Source organism: Chiloscyllium plagiosum, unplaced genomic scaffold (assembly GCF_037043375.1).
Source record: "Chiloscyllium plagiosum isolate Xiang-an unplaced genomic scaffold, Cpla_swu_hap1 HiC_scaffold_18, whole genome shotgun sequence".
In the NCBI taxonomy this organism is placed as follows: Eukaryota; Metazoa; Chordata; class Chondrichthyes; order Orectolobiformes; family Hemiscylliidae; genus Chiloscyllium; species Chiloscyllium plagiosum.
This window is the reverse complement of record NW_028270156.1, coordinates 28,419,773-28,437,094: the sequence shown is the minus strand read 5'-3', so window position 1 is coordinate 28,437,094 and position 17,322 is coordinate 28,419,773. Positions and strand designations below refer to the sequence as shown.

General features: G+C 40.1%; 1 long non-coding RNA gene across 2 annotated transcripts in view; it reads left to right on the top strand.

Annotated features, from left to right (window-relative positions):
• Positions 1-17,322, top strand: part of LOC122557710 (uncharacterized) — a 75,977-nt gene that overhangs the window by 16,174 nt on the left and 42,481 nt on the right. The window contains exons 4-5 of one of the 2 annotated variants that reach the window (XR_015760130.1): positions 11,387-11,551; positions 14,006-15,505. This is a non-coding gene — a long non-coding RNA (uncharacterized LOC122557710). Of the gene's footprint in view, positions 1-11,386; positions 11,552-14,005; positions 17,145-17,322 lie in introns of those variants that run through there. The other variant, XR_015760129.1, reaches the window with a different exon arrangement.

Genomic DNA, 17,322 nt, shown 5'->3' with positions numbered 1-17,322 from the left:
TATATCTCTCCCTCTCTCTCGGCTCCATCTCCACCTATCCGCTCCTTAAAGAAATATCCCTAGAAATTGAATTTCCCTATCTATGGTAGTAAGAATAAATTGATGTCCCTGTTTTCATTTTTGGTGATAGTCCTACACCATCTTCAAACACTTGAATGAATAGTTCTTCAAAAACTGGTATGGGTATCATACATGTTGATTTGTTTACATATTGAAGGTTTCTACATGTATGACACATTTTATAGAACCGCACAATGTCCTTGCATATGTGTTGGCCTTGTAAAATATCTATTTATTGCTACTTGAAATGTCTTCTTGTGCTGTTTGGATGGCACTACTACTTGATAAATAACTGTCCATTCTTTGTCCAAAAGTCTATGAGCTGTTCTCAAGTTCCTCATCAGACCTTTATTTCTAACATGTTGGCAATCGAAAATTACTTCAGGATCGGCTTCAATGTGAACTGTCAGTGTAAACCGCCCTTGAACCTGCAGGAAATTGGAAAAATGTGGCCTGTCCATCCATATTTTCTATCCCTTAGCACTTCGATGCAGCTCAACCAGTCATAATGACTTATTAACTTTAAGTACAAAGTGTCTATGTAATATAACATCCTTATCAATTTTAAACCTTTTATCAGAGCTACCTCCTCTTTCACCATGATGTGTGCATCAACTTCTTCCCTGGCAAAGTAGTAATTTTATACCACAGCCATGCCCTCTGCTCAATGTATAAATCCCCTTTATGGGCCCAAATCAGTCATATTACACTGATATAGGAGGAGAGCGTATGTCTCTCTGTCCCACTCCTCCACAGGTCACAACAAAATTTAATTGTTCTGCCCATTTCGCAAAATAGTCAATAGTATTCTTTCTCGACATTCGGCTTATAATAATAAAAAATGTATTCAACATGGAAATATGCAAAACCAGTTAACAAAGAGTTTGGAATGTGAAATTGTAAACGTTTAACCAACAAAATAATCCAACATACACACACCACATCAGATAAAGTCAAACAAACAAAAGAAAAATCTGAAATTCACTTTGGGAATAAAACCCCTTCAGCCAATAAGTGTTAGCTCTTGAATGCAAAATTGAATGCTCAGTTGCCCGATATTCTTACAAGCATAGGCAAGTCACTAGACACAAACAGGTCTTTACAGATGCAATCATTCAGGAAAATTCACAGCAAACCTCCTCAGAAGTTTAAATTCCAATGAGTATAGTCCCAGTCTACTTAATCATTCCTCATAAGCCAACCCTCTCCATTCCGAAATCAACCTAGTAAACCTCCTCTGCACCCCCTCCAGTGCTCGTACATCCTTCTCAAATAAGGAGACCAAAACTGTACACAATACTCCAGATGTGGCCTGGAGCTGCTAGTTTCCTTTCATACCTGCTCTATGTTTCTCCTATCTACTTTTTCAGTTCAGCTGTGAATTTTCTATATTCAGTCAGAATTTTAGCTGTTTTATCTACTTGACATTGAACAAATGCACACTTTCTTGTTCATCATTGTAACTGTCTCTCTTCAGGAAATTCAAGGTATCTTTACCCTACCTTTCATCTTCTTGGAAATATACATTGACCATGTCCAAACAATTCCTTCTTCAAAGATAACCTATTTATCAGTTTAAGTTTTGCTTGCCAACCTTTGATTCGAATTTATTGAGGTCACATTCATTCTTTCTCCACAGAAGTTGGCTTTGCACCAGTTAATTCTTCTTACTATTGATTATTCCTTGACATTTTCTACAGCTAATCTAAACCATATGATATAGTGATCACTATCCCTTAAATGCTTCCCTACTGACCCTTGATCCACTTGGATGACCCCAATTCCAAGATCAGGTCAAGTCAGCGCCAGGGAGAGAGCCAAGACATGCTTGTTTAACACTCCCTTATCCCACTACTCCTTTTAACAAATTTAAGTGCCTTCAAAATGTGCCTTTGGTCCTATGGAATAGAATTCTGCAGTATAAAGGATGTCATTCAGCTTTCTATGTCTTTGCCAAGTAATTCCTGAAGGAATACAGACAGTTGGCATACCATCCTGATTTGGAAATATATTGTTGTTCTTTCAATCTCACTGCAACAGAATCCTGGAACTCCATCCCAAACATCATTGCAAATCTACCTGCATGAAATGGACTGCAATGCTTTGACACGTAAGCTCATCACTAATTTCTCAAGTGCAAATAGCAATGGGCAATCAGGATGGGGAGTTGCAGAGAGGGGAACTTGTAGTTCCAAGTGTCCCCATCTACCTGCTGATCCTGTCCTTCTGGAAGTGATCTTGGATTTGAAAGATTCTGTCTAAAAAGCCTCAGCGAATTTCTGCAGTGAAATTTTAGATGGTACACTTGCTGCTGCTGAGCATCAATAGTGGATGGATTGTTTCTGGATGTAGCGCCAGTCAAGCCGGCTGCTTCGTCCTGTATGGTGCCAAGCTTCTGGAGTGTGTTGGAGCTGCACTCATCCAGGCAACTGGGGAGTGTTGAATCACATTCCTGACTTGTACCTTGTATATGATGGATAGGCTTTGTGAAGTCAGAAGGTGAGTTACTCACTGCAAGATTCCTAGCCTCTGATCTGCTCTTGCAACCACAGCATTTTAATGGCTAGTCTGTTTTAGTTTCTGGTCAATGGTAACCCAAAGGATGTTAGTAACGGGGTTTTCAGTGATGGTAATGCCATTGAATGTTAAGGACCATTGGTTAGATTCTATCTTATTGGAGATTATAATTTCTTGGCACTTGTGTGGCATGAACATTGCTTTCCACTTATCAATCTACAACCTGGATTTTCCAAGTCTTGTAGGATTTGGATGTTGACTGCCTCAGTATCTAAGAAGGTGCGAATGGCATTGTATGTTGTGCAATCATAAGTAAATGTCCTGCCTTTAATGGACAGAAGATCATTGAGGAAGACATTTGGGCCTAGGACACTATATTGCAGAGATATCCAGAGCTGACTGACATCCAATAACTAGAGCCATCTTACTTTGTGCTAGGTATGACATTAATCAGTAGAGACATTTCCCTCGATTCCAACTGACTCCAGTTTTGTTAGGGCTGCTTGCTCATCACTCTGATCTCACTGCTGGAGTTCAGCCTTTTTATCCATGTTTGAACCAAGGCTGTAATGAGGTCAGGAGCTGAGTTGCTCTGGTGTAAGCCAAACTGTGTATCAGTGAGCAAATTATTGCTAAGCAAATGTGACTTGGTAGCACCATTGATGACACATTTTCCTTCTCTTTACTGATGATCAAAAATAAAGCACAAGGGCAATAATTGACCAGATTGGATTTGGTCTACTGTTTAACATGACATAACTAGGAATATATGAAAATTATATAATCATCTAATTATTGATCATTTTTGGAAATAGTTTAAGTTTTGTCTACCTAAAGTTTTCAGAGTTTTGTGCATCTCTATCAAAGTCCCTCAGCTGTCCTAGCTGTAAAAAGAAATACCACAGAATCTCAAATCTCTCATATCTGAAGCCTTACTAGTATACTTCTTCCAAAGTCTCTATAAGCCCTTCACATTCTTCCCATGCCCAGAGTTAGAAACAGTTGTCATAGTTGGGTCAAACCATCTTATATGGAATCAATAAATAATAATTAGAAGCATAGGTTTCTGCATCAGAAACATAGGATTCTATGTCATAAACTTGAAATACCATGGCTTGGTCAGATAATTGCACACAACATGGTTGTTCCTATTATGTAAATAGCTTCACTTCTTTGAATCTGGTGCTAACTATAGTATATGTTACAAAGCCTACATATATATAGTAAACTTCAAAATGGTATCAACCACTTACTTTCACAGTTGATCCTCTAATCACGGGCTGGTTCTCGCATGCTTGCTGTTTGTTGACAGGTGCCATAGTAAGCCAGTCCACAGCAAATGTGATTGAGAAACAGTCTGTGATTGGAGGAGAATGAGCAAGACAAAATTTTGATTGGAGAATTAAATGATCAAATTCTGTCTTTTTTCAGGTTTTGGGATTATCTTTCTCTAATTGGCACAGAGGCTGCAGTGCTGTCTGAGCCTGGACTGCCTTGAACAAACAGGACTTTGTGATTAGTATAGTATTCAGCTCCCACAACTGGGATCTTGGTCAAGTAATGCCTCCTTTTTCATTGGACTGGAAACATACTCCAGATCATACTCTGGGAACGTTTGGATTTCTCTGCCTTTACATGACTACCATGTCACTCTTTATTCAGATAACTAAATTTTCCTCATTGTAACTGCAGTATAATTCTTACACCACTATGTGTTTCTCTACATCTTTCCCATGGAGTGGAGCCCAATGGACTATATCAAGACACGTAATTGCAAATATTTTATTCCTTAGCTCTCACCAACTGGATTCTGCCCTTGATCCCTGTGGTTCATACTTTCTGTCCACTACTGCAATGTTTTCCTCGATCAACGCTGCCACATTTCCCCACTTCCTTCCTTTCCTGAACACCGTGAATCCAGTTGTATTTAATAGTTTCTTGAGCTACATCTCCATTATTTCTGCAATATCATAATTCCATTTTGCTACCTGCACCAGCAATCTCATCAGTCTTATTTACTACTCACCATGCATTCACATACAAGCACAATGGCCCTAATGTAGACTTTATTACTTTACCTCTTACTGTTGAACACACCTAAATATCTGACTAATTGCAACTCTGGTTCTTTTTCTTTCACTATGCATCCTTCTCTAGTATTATCTCTTTTTTTACACCCCTGCCAAGTTAATTTCAACCTTTCCTAATAGGAGTGACAAACTCCCTGCAATGAAATTAATTCTGACTCACGTCACTTTCAATTTCTATATTTCAAATCCCATCATGTTCTGCTCAGCTCAAATTTTAAATCTGCAGCAATCAGTAAAGTCTTACTGAAAACAGAAGAACAAAAATATGACGTGAAAGTACATGACAGAAGCAATTCTTTAATACGTTACAAATCAATAAATATTCACCTTGAAATTGGTTCATGTCGGTCTTCTGTGTTCTGAACGGCAGGGAAAATCGCGACACTGGTATTTAGCTCATAGTTGCTAAAGGTCCAATATGTGGATATGCAGGGAGGCAAACACTTTTTTGAATGCTGGCTCTGAATGCCTGTTATTTTTGCCTACACCAGAGCAAGATTCCAAAGCAAGGAGGCATAACCTTAACATTATGTTCAGTGGTGATGTTAGAAAGCATTTCTTCTCATACAGCCATGGAGCCAAACAACATGGAAACAAACCCTTCTGTCCACCCCATCCGCATTGACCAGACATCCCAGGTCCAGCTCCATTTGCCAGCAATTGGCCTATATCCCTTTAAACCCTTCCTCTTCATATATCCATCTAGACACCTTTTAAGTATTGTATTTGTACCAGCCTCCACCACATCCTCTGGCAACTCATTCTATACACGAACCAACCTCTGCATTAAAAAGTTACCTATCAGGTCCTTTTTAATTTTTTCCCCTCTCACCTCAAACCTATGCCCACTAGTTTTGGGCTCCCCCACCCTAAGAAAAAGACCTTGGCTATTCACCTTATCTATACCCCTCATGATGTTATAAACCTCTATAAGGTCACTCCTCAGCCTCCGATGCTCCAGGGAAAATGCCCCAATCTATTCGGCCTCTCCCTATAGCTCAAAACCTCCAGCCCTGAACACCCATGTAAATCTTTTCTGCATCCCCTCAATTTTAACAAAATGATAATGAAAATGTGGAACCACTGCTCCCTCCACCCGCCCCACCCCAAATGTTATTAAGATGGAGTCAATTCAAAGCTTCAAAACTATTAATAATTTTTTTTATTATGTGCAGGTATTAAAAGGTACAGCAGAATTGGCAGTTCAGTTGAATTAAGATGAAAATAGCCATGATCTCTTTGAATGGCAGAATAGGTTTGACAGACTAAATAGCCTCTTACTGTTCCTATATTCCATCCAGAGGAAACGCTTATAAATATTGTCTGATGATAATTCCTAGGAAATTCATCAACAATGTACATTAAAGAAAAAGTATACAGAAGAAATTTATACTGAGAACAATTGAACTTATGAAGCAACATTGAAGAGCCATAATCACTCTTAACATTGCAGAAAAGATCAGTGAAAAAGTTTGAGTCTTTTGAATGAAATAGAATTCAAAGCACGAATAAGAAATTGTGATCCAATGATTGCTTTAGGTATACATGTCCCTTTCACAGTAATTATTTGCTAATTGTAATTTTCAAATACTTCCTCATTTACATATTTTTCTTTCTACATTTTTTTGATGTGTGATTAGCATATTTTTAATCATCTTTTATTAAAGTCGATTCCAAACTGCTCTGAAAAAGCATATGTATTAAACATTCTTTGGGAATAGTGAATGTAATCCCAGGTCAGATGAAAGCAGTTTTGGAAAAAGAATATTAAAAGGAACCATGGAAACTTCATTCCAAGATTATGATAGGGGCTGAGAGGGTAAACATGGAAAAGATATAAGGGAGTACAATCAGGCAACATAAGATATAGATTAGTCACAGACAACTGCAAAGATATGAGGAAAGAGTGGGAAGTGAAGTTAACTAACATGCTGTTCAAAAGATCCAGGGCAGACTTGTCAGGCTGAAAGAACTCTTTCTGCACAGTATTACTCCATAACTTTATGATTGCTAGAGCCCTCACTTTTCCAATTTTCATGTTCTTTCTAAAGATGTTTGATAAAAATAGCATCCATTAAAATGACAGCATGGCTCAAAACTGTCTCAGAGACAGAAAAGGAGGAGTATTTGTGAATAGTTGTTTCCCAGACTTGAAACTGATATACTGTATTGTCCACCAAGGGTGCATGTTGGGACCACTGCTCTTTTGATATATATCCATATATATAAAGATGACCTTGACTTGAGCACACAAGGGCTAAAGTCAAAGTTTATGCAATGACACAAGACTCAAAAGTCTTAATAAACAGTGACAAAGATAATAACAGACATCAGGAGGTCAGGGATAGACTTGTGAAGTGGACTAACACAGGCAAGTGTAGTCCTACACAGAGAGTTTTACAACAACTACTTTTAGGAGAAAGATGTTAAAAAGTAATTGGTAAATTTTACGGTAGTTTTCTGCATGAATCTTTGCAGATGATACAAAAAAATTGGGAAGGTTGGGGACAAAGCATACCCAGTTTTTGAAAACAGAGGCAAGTGTAACTAAAAGTATGGAAGAGATGCTGATTTTTGCAGAAATCACTGCTTTGGTCTCAGCTGGATTATTGTGTCCAATTCTGAGCACCACATTTAGCAAGATTGTCAAGAATGTAGAGAGAGAATAGAGGAGATTTCAATTTTGTGAAGAGAATGGTAAAATAGAATTGAGGCCCCCTAGCTCAGTGGTTAGAGCAGTGGTCTTGTAAACCAGAGGTCATGTGTTCAAACCTCACTGGGGCCTCTTCCCATTTTGGGTGGCACAGTGGGTGGCACTGCTGCCTCACAGCGCCAGAGTCCCAGGTTCAATTCCCGCCTCGGGCAACTGTCTGTGTGGAGTTTGCACATTCTCCCCGTGTCTGCGTGGGTTTCCTCCCACAGTCTAAAAATGTGCAGGTTAAGTGAATTGGCCATACTAAATTACCCGTAGTGTTAGGTGAAGGGGGAAATGTAGGGGAATGGGTCTGGGTGGGTTACTACTCGGAGGGTTGGTGTGAACTTGTTGGGCCGAAGGGCCTGTTTCCACACTGTAAGTAATCTAATCTAATCTTATTAGAACAGCCAAAATTAGAGGGAGTTTTGGCATAGGTATTCAAACATGATTCAAGCAAGTAATGTGATATATGACTTTCAGTGCAGTTATGAGACCAGGTATGTAGGTCATGCATTCCAATGTTTGGTCAACTGTATCAAGCCAATACATTCTGTTGACCAATAGCACTGGGCAGTGTGCCACTCATGTTTATTTGCAAGTCTAGAAACATGTCTCGCAGTAGATGAGATTCTGCTATTGGACATTTATTAAATAATCTAGACTGCACTAAAAATAACATCAAAAACCAATTTAAGATTATCACTTTAGTTTGTACGTAATGCAAGTACATGTGTTAGAAGCTCCTTATCTTTGCAAACTGTTTGAAGTATGTAAAAGGAATCAGACCGACATTACACAAATTTCATTGGAAAAAGGAGTCATGACGAATACCAATTTCAGCTGTGTTCCCATGCCAAACCCCGATAAATTAAAGTCTATTTGCCTGATCTGAGAAATAGGTTTAACAGTCAGCTGTTCTTGCTGTGTTCCATGCCAACAATGGCCCAAATATGTATAAATTTTCCTTTATCAAATCTAGTTTCTTGAGTTCTAGTGCTTATAAGTGCAAGATGAAAATCTTTAACATTGTGTCTCCTTTTAGTAATTTCTATGAAGCACTTAAGGACAGCCTGAAGCCCTGACACATTATAAAAGTGCAAGTGATTTCTTTTACTGGGGTTCATTTCTAAAGAAAAGTATTGTGAATTATTCATCAATTATAAAGAAAGGCTGGATAGGCTGGGACTTTTTCCATTGGAGCATAGGACGTTGCAAAGTGACTTTTGAGTTATAAAATCATGAAGGGTATAGGTAGAGATAATGGTAGTTGTCTTTTCCCTTGGATGGGGGATTTCAAGTCAAGGGGGCCACAATTTTAAGGTGAGAGGAGAGAGATTTAAAAATGACATGGGGGGTCAAATTCTTTACACAGAGAGTGTAATGAACGTCTTGAGAAAGTGGTGGATGTGGGTATAATCACAACGTTTAAACACCATTTGGATAAGCACATAAATAGGAAAGGTTTGGAAGGATATGGACCAGAAACAGGCAGGTGGGATTAGTTTAGCTTGAGGTTATGTTCAGCATGGACTGGTTGGACCGAAGAGTCTGATTCCAAGCTGTATGACTCCAGGACTATGATTCTAGCTAACATGAACATTCATCAAACAGACCATTTGCACCTTGAGAATGTGCTTCCATTAGTTTGATGAGTTGGGTTTTGTCCTCCAGTATCAACCAAACAGTTTGTTTTATACTGAGGTTGTCGATAGTATGCTGCACACCATGACTAAACAAAGAGACCTGGATCTGGATGAGGAGGAGGGATGGTGAAGAGAAAGATGGTGAAGAGAAAGAAGAGGTAAATGGAGGGGATACCCTAGATAATTCTAATTTGAAAGAAGCATTGAAAGCAGATGACCAAGGCTGTTCCACTGCACCTTACAACAATCACCAGATTGACTTGTCAACAAGAACTTCACTCATACAACTACTAATACAATACTTCAATTGAATGCTCCCAGCCCTATAACAGCACACTCCCAATCTCAACCTGCACCACAGAGACACATTTTCCAACCAGTGCATCCTCCACCCCACATGCCAGACCATGCATCTGCACCAAGTCCTTACTGTGACCCAAGCATTCAGTGCCACCTCACTTTATTTTTTCAGTTCTCCCCGCAAGTTGTAAGTACAGAGAAGCCTGTCTGATTTCATCAAACAGTAATTTTATAAATATTAGAAAAGAAAAGCTGACTGAAAAGTTAGGATATCTTCCAATTAAGATGTTGACTAACATAATTATGGATTCCACAATGTGGTCTGGACACTTTTAACTGATTACCAAAATGAAACATGCGCACCATAAGCTGGGAGTAATTACACTAGAGGTATGCTAAGCACAGTTTGAAAGCTTTTCCCATGTATATTAATCTGATATTTTAGTCTGCATTATTAGTCAACCACAACTGGTTACAAGTGATTTTCCTGTAACCCTGAACAGGCTGGTGCAGTCATACTGCTGAGAGTATTTGATTATTGAAGTGAAAAATGTTTCCTAGTTTTTAACTATCAAATTCCTGACAATTCTAGTGGATTGTGACAGTGGCAGCAAGTGACCTACATGTAGCTCAGGGCAAAATGTTTTTGATAGGAACAAGCCTTTCATTTGATTCAGGTAAACTGAAAGTGAGTGCAAGGTGTGGTTTAAAAATAGTTCAGGGTTTACTAATTTCGCTTCACTTGGCAACAATACTCTCTCATTAGAAGGTCACTTAAGTGAAACTAACTGCACCTCCCTAATGTGGAAATCATCTGGCAATTGTATCTGATTCAGTGACATGTGTTAGAGTTAGACTACATGAAGAGCACTGTATGAGTCAGGAAGCTAAGTGCGCCTTTAGAATAAATGTGAGTGCTTTTCACAGGCACTAATTCTGTACTGTATACTCAGCTCATAATGATCAGGAAGTTATACTTTGTTCTTCATGTTTTCCTGATCCTTTGTAATGGATTTTTGAATTTTCCAATTTAGTCACCTGTCATCATCGCACTTGCAAAATCTACATTGGCTCCTAGTCTATCAACACCTCATTTAAAGTTTGCATCCTTGAGTTTAAATCATATCAAATGTTGAATATGTCACTAAACTTGATTCATTCTGATTTGAATGCTACCTATATTCAGTTGGTAGCATTCTTGTCCCACTAAGTCAGAAGGGTTTACATGGCACTCCAGGACTTGAGCATAAAAAAGCTAAGGCCTACAGTCCAATGTAGGCCTGAGGAAGTGCTGCATTGTTGGAGGTGCTGTCCTTTGATTGAGATGCTAAGCTGTGTCCCAGTTTGCCCCCTTTGGTGGATGTAAAATGCCATATTTGCCACTTTTTTAAAATAAATACTTTCATTGAAAACCTTTTTAAGTAAGTCTCCCAGACAGAAGATTCCCTTATTCTCCCATGCCTTAAAGCCAGAGTCCATTGTCCCAGGTTTAAATACTTGGGCTTCCACCAATATGGTAAATGGTGAACTCCCCCACTCATTTTAGCCACAGATAGAGGCACCCCAATACAAAATCAAGATGACAGCAGTAAAGAAAAAGGAACCTTAGATAATACCCAACTGACCATTATAGAAAATAATTCCAATTTTACAACAAAACTGGAGTAATAAAACCAATAACCACAAAAAGGAAAGGAGGAGGGGGAAATAGAAAGTGGGGGGGGGGGTATTAAAAAACAACTCCAAACTATTGTCTGTAATGAAGCCCCCTCCCCTCCCACCTCGACTTAGGTCTTTCATTTCAAAGACTTCACAAAGCCCTTCACCTTTTCTGTGGAGTCAAAGTTATATACCGTCCCTCCATGGGCGAAATGCAACATGGCCGGGTACCTCAAGGAGTATTGAATGCTCAGATCCCTTAATTCTTTTTTGACATTATCAAATGTCCTTCTCTTCTGAATCAGGGCTCCTAGAAAGTCCTGAAAAAAATTTATCTTTGAGCCTTTATACATTAAAGCTTGTGAATTCCTTCCCAATCTTCTTGCTGTTTCCATTACTAACAGTTTTTCCCTATAATACAGGACTGCACTAAAACCGTGCCGGGGTGCGGTCAGGCCCAAACCTGCGCATTGCGATCCGGTGGGCCCGCTCCACGCTTACCATGCCCGACTCCAACTCCAACTCCAGGAACTTCGGGAGCCATCCGAGGTCCTTGCCTTCCTCACATTCCGGGAGACCCATGATCTGTAAGTTTTTCCTTTTATTTTTGTTTTCCAGATCATTGACTTGATCCTGAAGGATCCGAACCTGGTCTTCCAGCGTTCAGATTCTTCCTCCCAAGACGTACGCTACGGTCTCTGATGCTGCGGTCCAGTCTTCATTCCAGCAGCTGGATTTCCTGCTCATGCTTTTTCAACATGGCAGACAGTGACTCAACTGCTGCTTGAAACCACAGTCAGAGTTTGGCAAACTCTGAGAGTAAGTCCCGCTGTCCTGCTGGATCCAAAGGGGCCATCCCAGGAGACTGAGCACTGGCTGTAGGCACCACAACGCAGTAGGGGAATGTCCTGTCTGCTGTCCTCCTTTAGGCCCCTTTCCTTTACTGGACTTCATCCTGGCCTTAAAGCTGTCCCAGACAATTTCAGCCGCTCCAAATAGTCTGTAAGCTTAAAGTTAAAGTTAATACTTTTTCCTCCTGGGGGTGGTTGATAAGGGAGAGAAAAGATCCACCTTGCACAGAGCCCAGCACAGCAGACCACTCAGACTGCTGCTATCTTGGATCTCCCAAGCACTATTTTGAAGAAGAGTGGGGGTGTTCTCCCTGGTTCTGGATTAGTGGTGCTGGAAGAGCACAGCAGTTCAGGCAGCAGCCAAGGAGCAGTAAAATCGACGTTTCGGGCAAAAGCCCTTCATCAGGAATAAAGGCAGAGAGCCTGAAGCGTGGAGAGGTAAGCTAGAGGAGGGTAGGGGTGGGGAGAAAGTAGCATAGAGTACAATAGGTGAGTGGGGGAGGAGATGAAGGTGATAGGTCAGGGAGGAGGGTGGAGTGGATAGGTGGAAAAGAAGATAGGCAGGTAGGACAAGTCATGGGGACAGTGCTGAGCTGGAAGTTTGGAACTAGGGTAAGGTGGGGGAAGGGGAAATGAGGAAACTGTTGAAGTCCACATTGATGCCCCGGGGTTGAAGTGTTCCGAGGCGGAAGATGATGCATTCTTCCTCCAGGCATCTGGTGGTGAGGGAGTGTTTTAAAAAAAAATTCTCAAGGTCAAGGACCAGGCTCGCAGGAAAGTAGTCTGACACAGAACAAACAGCCAAGAGGCGAGTCTGCTAGAATATAAGTGTTTTATTCCCCGCAGCGTCGCCACAACCAGGTCTCGTACTTACAACGGGTCTGGTTTATACTCACTCTACGTGTTACCGGAACTGGGAGCCGTCAGTTCTCGTAGAGCGGTTGCCAACAACCCACGCTCGGCGGTTAAACGCAACCCCGGAGCAGACTCTACCGAACTGGAGACTTTTCCAGCTGATATACTCTTTTCGAGATCTAAACATTCATGTGAACAGCAGAGCAAGGCTGAAAAACACATTCCATTCTGGTCACATGCAGATAAGAAGATTCACACGGGAAGGTGTGTAATAAGATTCACACGGGACTAAGCGACACCTTCCATTTTCGGTTAGATTCACACATGTATTGGGACACAATTTTAACCCTTTCACCACATTCCACTGCTTGGCCCAATACATGTGTTACATTATGATTCACACATGTATTGGGACATAATTTTACACCACAGGGAGGGGCAGTGAAGGAAGCCCAGGACCTCCATGTCCTCGGTAGAGTGGGAGCGGGAGTTGAAATGTTGGGCCACGGGGCGGTGTGGTTGATTGGTGCGGGTGTCCTGGAGATGCCATTTTCTAATATTTATCCATTAATCAGTGTCATGAAAAACAAATTATCTCAACATTACTGAATCCATTTTTGGGAGAAAGTACAAATCAGCTGTCATTCATAATATTACACACTTTAAAAATTATGATTGGCTGTAAAGTGATTTAGGATTTCCTAGGATTATAAAAGAGGCCATAAAAATGCAAGTATTGCTTTATGGGTTCAAATGCCATCAGTTGGGGTGTCTAAATTCAATTCATTCAAGCAATTTGGAATAAAAAGCTAGAAATCAGAAACAGTAATGACAAAATCACCAGCTTGTTGTGAAAAGTCACGTGTATCACTAATGTCTGTTAAGGAAAGAAATCTGGCCTATATGTGACACAAGACCCACAGAATTGTTGTTGACCCTTAATTGCCCTCTGAAATAACCGACAAGTCAGTTGCCAAAAAAGTAATTTAACATCAAGAGAAAATCGAGACCTGAAGAGCAAACAGGGACTGGTAATACACATTGGCCTTGACACTGACACTTCCATGCCCTGAATGAATAAAAAAAAGTCTATACAGGTATCTATGTACCATTCTCCAGGCACAACATCTCTCTGAGATCTTTGTACTCCTCTAATTTGGGCCTCTTGCACACTCCAGAATTTCATTTTATTGACAATTGTGCCATTAGTTGCTGAAGCCCTAAGCTCTGAAAAACTCTCCCTAACTCTCTCTGCTTCTCAACCTCTTATCCCACCTCTAAGCTACTCCTGAAAATCTACCTGTTTAATAGATTGCCTTGTTTTCTATTTACTAGGAGAAAGTGAGGACTGCAGATGCCCTTCCTGAAGAAGGACTTATGCCCGAAACGTCGATTCTCTTGTTCCTTGGATGCTGCCTAACCTGCTGCGCTTTACTATTTACTACACTACATTACTAGTGATGTTTTACTACACTATATGCAAATTATTAAATGACAAACCATTATAGTAATGCAACTGTTTAGGAATAGCCTGGAGCACTTAGAAAATGTGAACGTAATTTGTTTTTCCATTAAGAATCCTTGGCTCTCGGTTTGCTTCCTATCTTTATGTTATGTCCTTGAAAAAATACGCAAATACAAGAGAAGAAACTAGTGATAGTAATTGAAGCAGGGTTATACTAACTGTGATTAGAACTGCTAAACTGTTGTCATGCTTTGGTTTCCAAAAAAAACCCCTCATGTTTCTTCATGAAAAGAAGCTCATATCAAAGCTCTGTTGTTTTATGCTCCTGGCTTTTCATTTTAATCATTTTATTCAGTACATTAGGAAGTTATTATGAAGTTGAAGGTCACAGTAGAAAGGGTTCTGCTTATAATCATGAGTAATGTGAAGCTACTTGCTGCAATGTCGATCTTTAAAGTTCTGCATACATGTTATTCAGTGATGAGATACCAACTTCCATCATCACCCCAAACTGTTAATCCACTTAAAATAGACAGATGTATTGAGTGTACACATAACACAGTAGTTAATGTGAACTGCCAGAGGACAGCAACACAAGTTAAGGAGGCAGCTCACTCACTGAACTTTCACAACAAGATTGCTCATGCCTGGAAGCAGTTAGGGACTGGACGTTTGCTTCAGCACTGATCCAACATTGAGTCGACCCATAGAAGGAAGGTTTATGAAAATTAGCAAGAGTTTGAGTCATACCTACTTAACCAAATGGGGTAAAGGCAAGATTTTCTCAAATGAGAGAGGAGAATGATTTTTTTTCCCATTATTTAATCCCAAGATAATAACTGTCCCTTGGACAATGCTGCTCTGGCAAATGAAAGGCCAGTATAACCTTGAAGGTACAGTCCTACAGCTGGATAATGTTCAAGGGGCAAGCTGAGAATCAGTAGGACTGTCAACTGCATGCATGGAGGCAAGCAACCTGTGACTTGCTAGGCATGATTTCCAGCCATGCCATCAGCTAAGAAGCCCCTCAATATTTGCTCACTGCAGCAGCAAGCTGTGAGAGCATTGATGACTCCATGCCCCACAACTGAACCTGTTCCATTGGAAAAGTTTTCCCTCCAAGTCAGTGGACCTAGCAGCCTGGATTTTGTCTAGTTCTTCAACGTCTGCAGGCCAAAGAGACACACTCCACATTGACGTCACCTCACAGTCCAGTCTTGCCTTTGAATCTCCAATTATATTAGTGGGGTTGGTGAGACTCCCAGGCAGAAACAGGATGGGACCGTTTGCCACCGACGATTCGCCACTGCCCTTTCACCACCGAGGACGCTTAGCCACCGCCCATTGGCCACTGAAGACGATTTGCCACTGCAAGTAACTCGTATATTTTGAATATAGTGTTTGCGTTGTTTCAGTAACATCTTCTTTTCATTACAGGAGAGTTTTTTTTAAGCTTGTATTTTTAGAACTGGAATTTTTAGTATGGAAATTATTACTAAACGTGGAAATAAGAAGTTTTACCACGATGGTTTTATATCAGTGCTATGAGAGAATGTTTTCCTGAAGTTAGAATTAACCAATAAAATGATATTTATTTTACCTCTTTTTTTTTATCAATATGTAGTGTGTAGTTGTATAAATAAAGGGGACTGAGAAGTATGAAAGAACAGGCGGGTGGGAAAACAATCAGTACATATATATCTTTCCGTTGGCGAATAGTCTCCAGAGGTCAAATGACCCCAGTGGAGAAACGCTGGTGGCAAACCCGGCAATGGCTAATCATCGGCGGTGAATATGCTGTGGCGAATCGTCACCAACCCGGCAGAAGGCACTGTGGTTGGACCTGCAGCATTGAGGGTCTGCTTGTCATCTGTATTTGCACAAGTGTAAACTCAGGAATAACATGCTAGCTGTCACTAACTAGAGAACACAGATTTAAGGTAATGAAATAACCTGAAGGAATTTGAGAATTTTATTTTTAAAAGTGAGTTGAATTCCTATGAAATGTTTTATCTGAAAGAGCAATGGAAGCAGATTCAATAATTTTCTCTATGGAAACGGAATAACTACATGAACATTAGGACTACTGCGAAAAATAGGGATGAGATGCCATTGTAAAGAAGCTGGGAATCGTTGAAGAGTTCTTAAACTTTTGAGGGTTATATGGGTCAGAGAAGCAGCAGGAAGGAACAAAATTGAATTCTTTGAAGTGAAACAGAGGGAGAGAGTAAAAATAACACATTAGTTGCAGTGGTTCTGGATTTCAAACAGCCTTCGCTAAGATACTGCAGAACAGAATAACAAATAAAATCAAAATATATAGAGTCAAGACACAAGTATCTGAATGAACATCTGGTGAGCTGAAAGACAGAAAGCAGGCAATAAGGGTAGAGGATAGTCATTCAGTGTGACAGAAGGTGGAAAGAGCTGTTCCAAAAGCTTCTGTGCTGACACCACTGTTGATGACAATATAGGTTAAGAAGTTACACTTGCATTTTCACAAATTTGGTGAGACTCTACCAATATTTAAAAATTGTGATGGAAACCAATTCTAACTTCTTTTTCTGCATCCATTCCCAATGGGCCACATGCCTCATTATATATTTTTGGCTGAGAGCACAGATATGCATTAGGCAGTTGAAACGTCTATGCCATTGGAAAACATTGCTTGATTGATAGTTCTTTCTCTTAGATCAATTTTGTCAATTGTACAACATTTACACAAGTAAAAGTGTTTGTTGTTTCTACTATTAATAGAACAAACATTTGGATTATTGACACTTTAGTAGGACTGTAGAAGATGCAAGATCTTTTTTTAGAAGAAAGTTATTAATAAATCACTGTTGTTAAAATGTGTCCACATATGCAATTGTTACTATAGGATTAATTGGTTCTATAAAAAGTGTATTCTAGTTGAATGGGCATGGAGGTATCAACATTTTTCATGGGGGCATTAAAGACTATTGGAAATGGGTGCAAAGCCATAGGTTAGCATGAAGGGCATGAGGGGGCATAGAGGTGGGTGGAAGGGCATGAGTTGGCACACAGAGGTTGTGGGGATGTGAGGAGGTTCTGAGAGGTGAAAGCTAAATAAAACAACTTGGGCAGAGCTCCTGCGTATCAAGGCGGGCCATTTAAATCAACCGACAGCACAGTGGCTCAGTGGTTAGCACTGCTGCCTCACAGC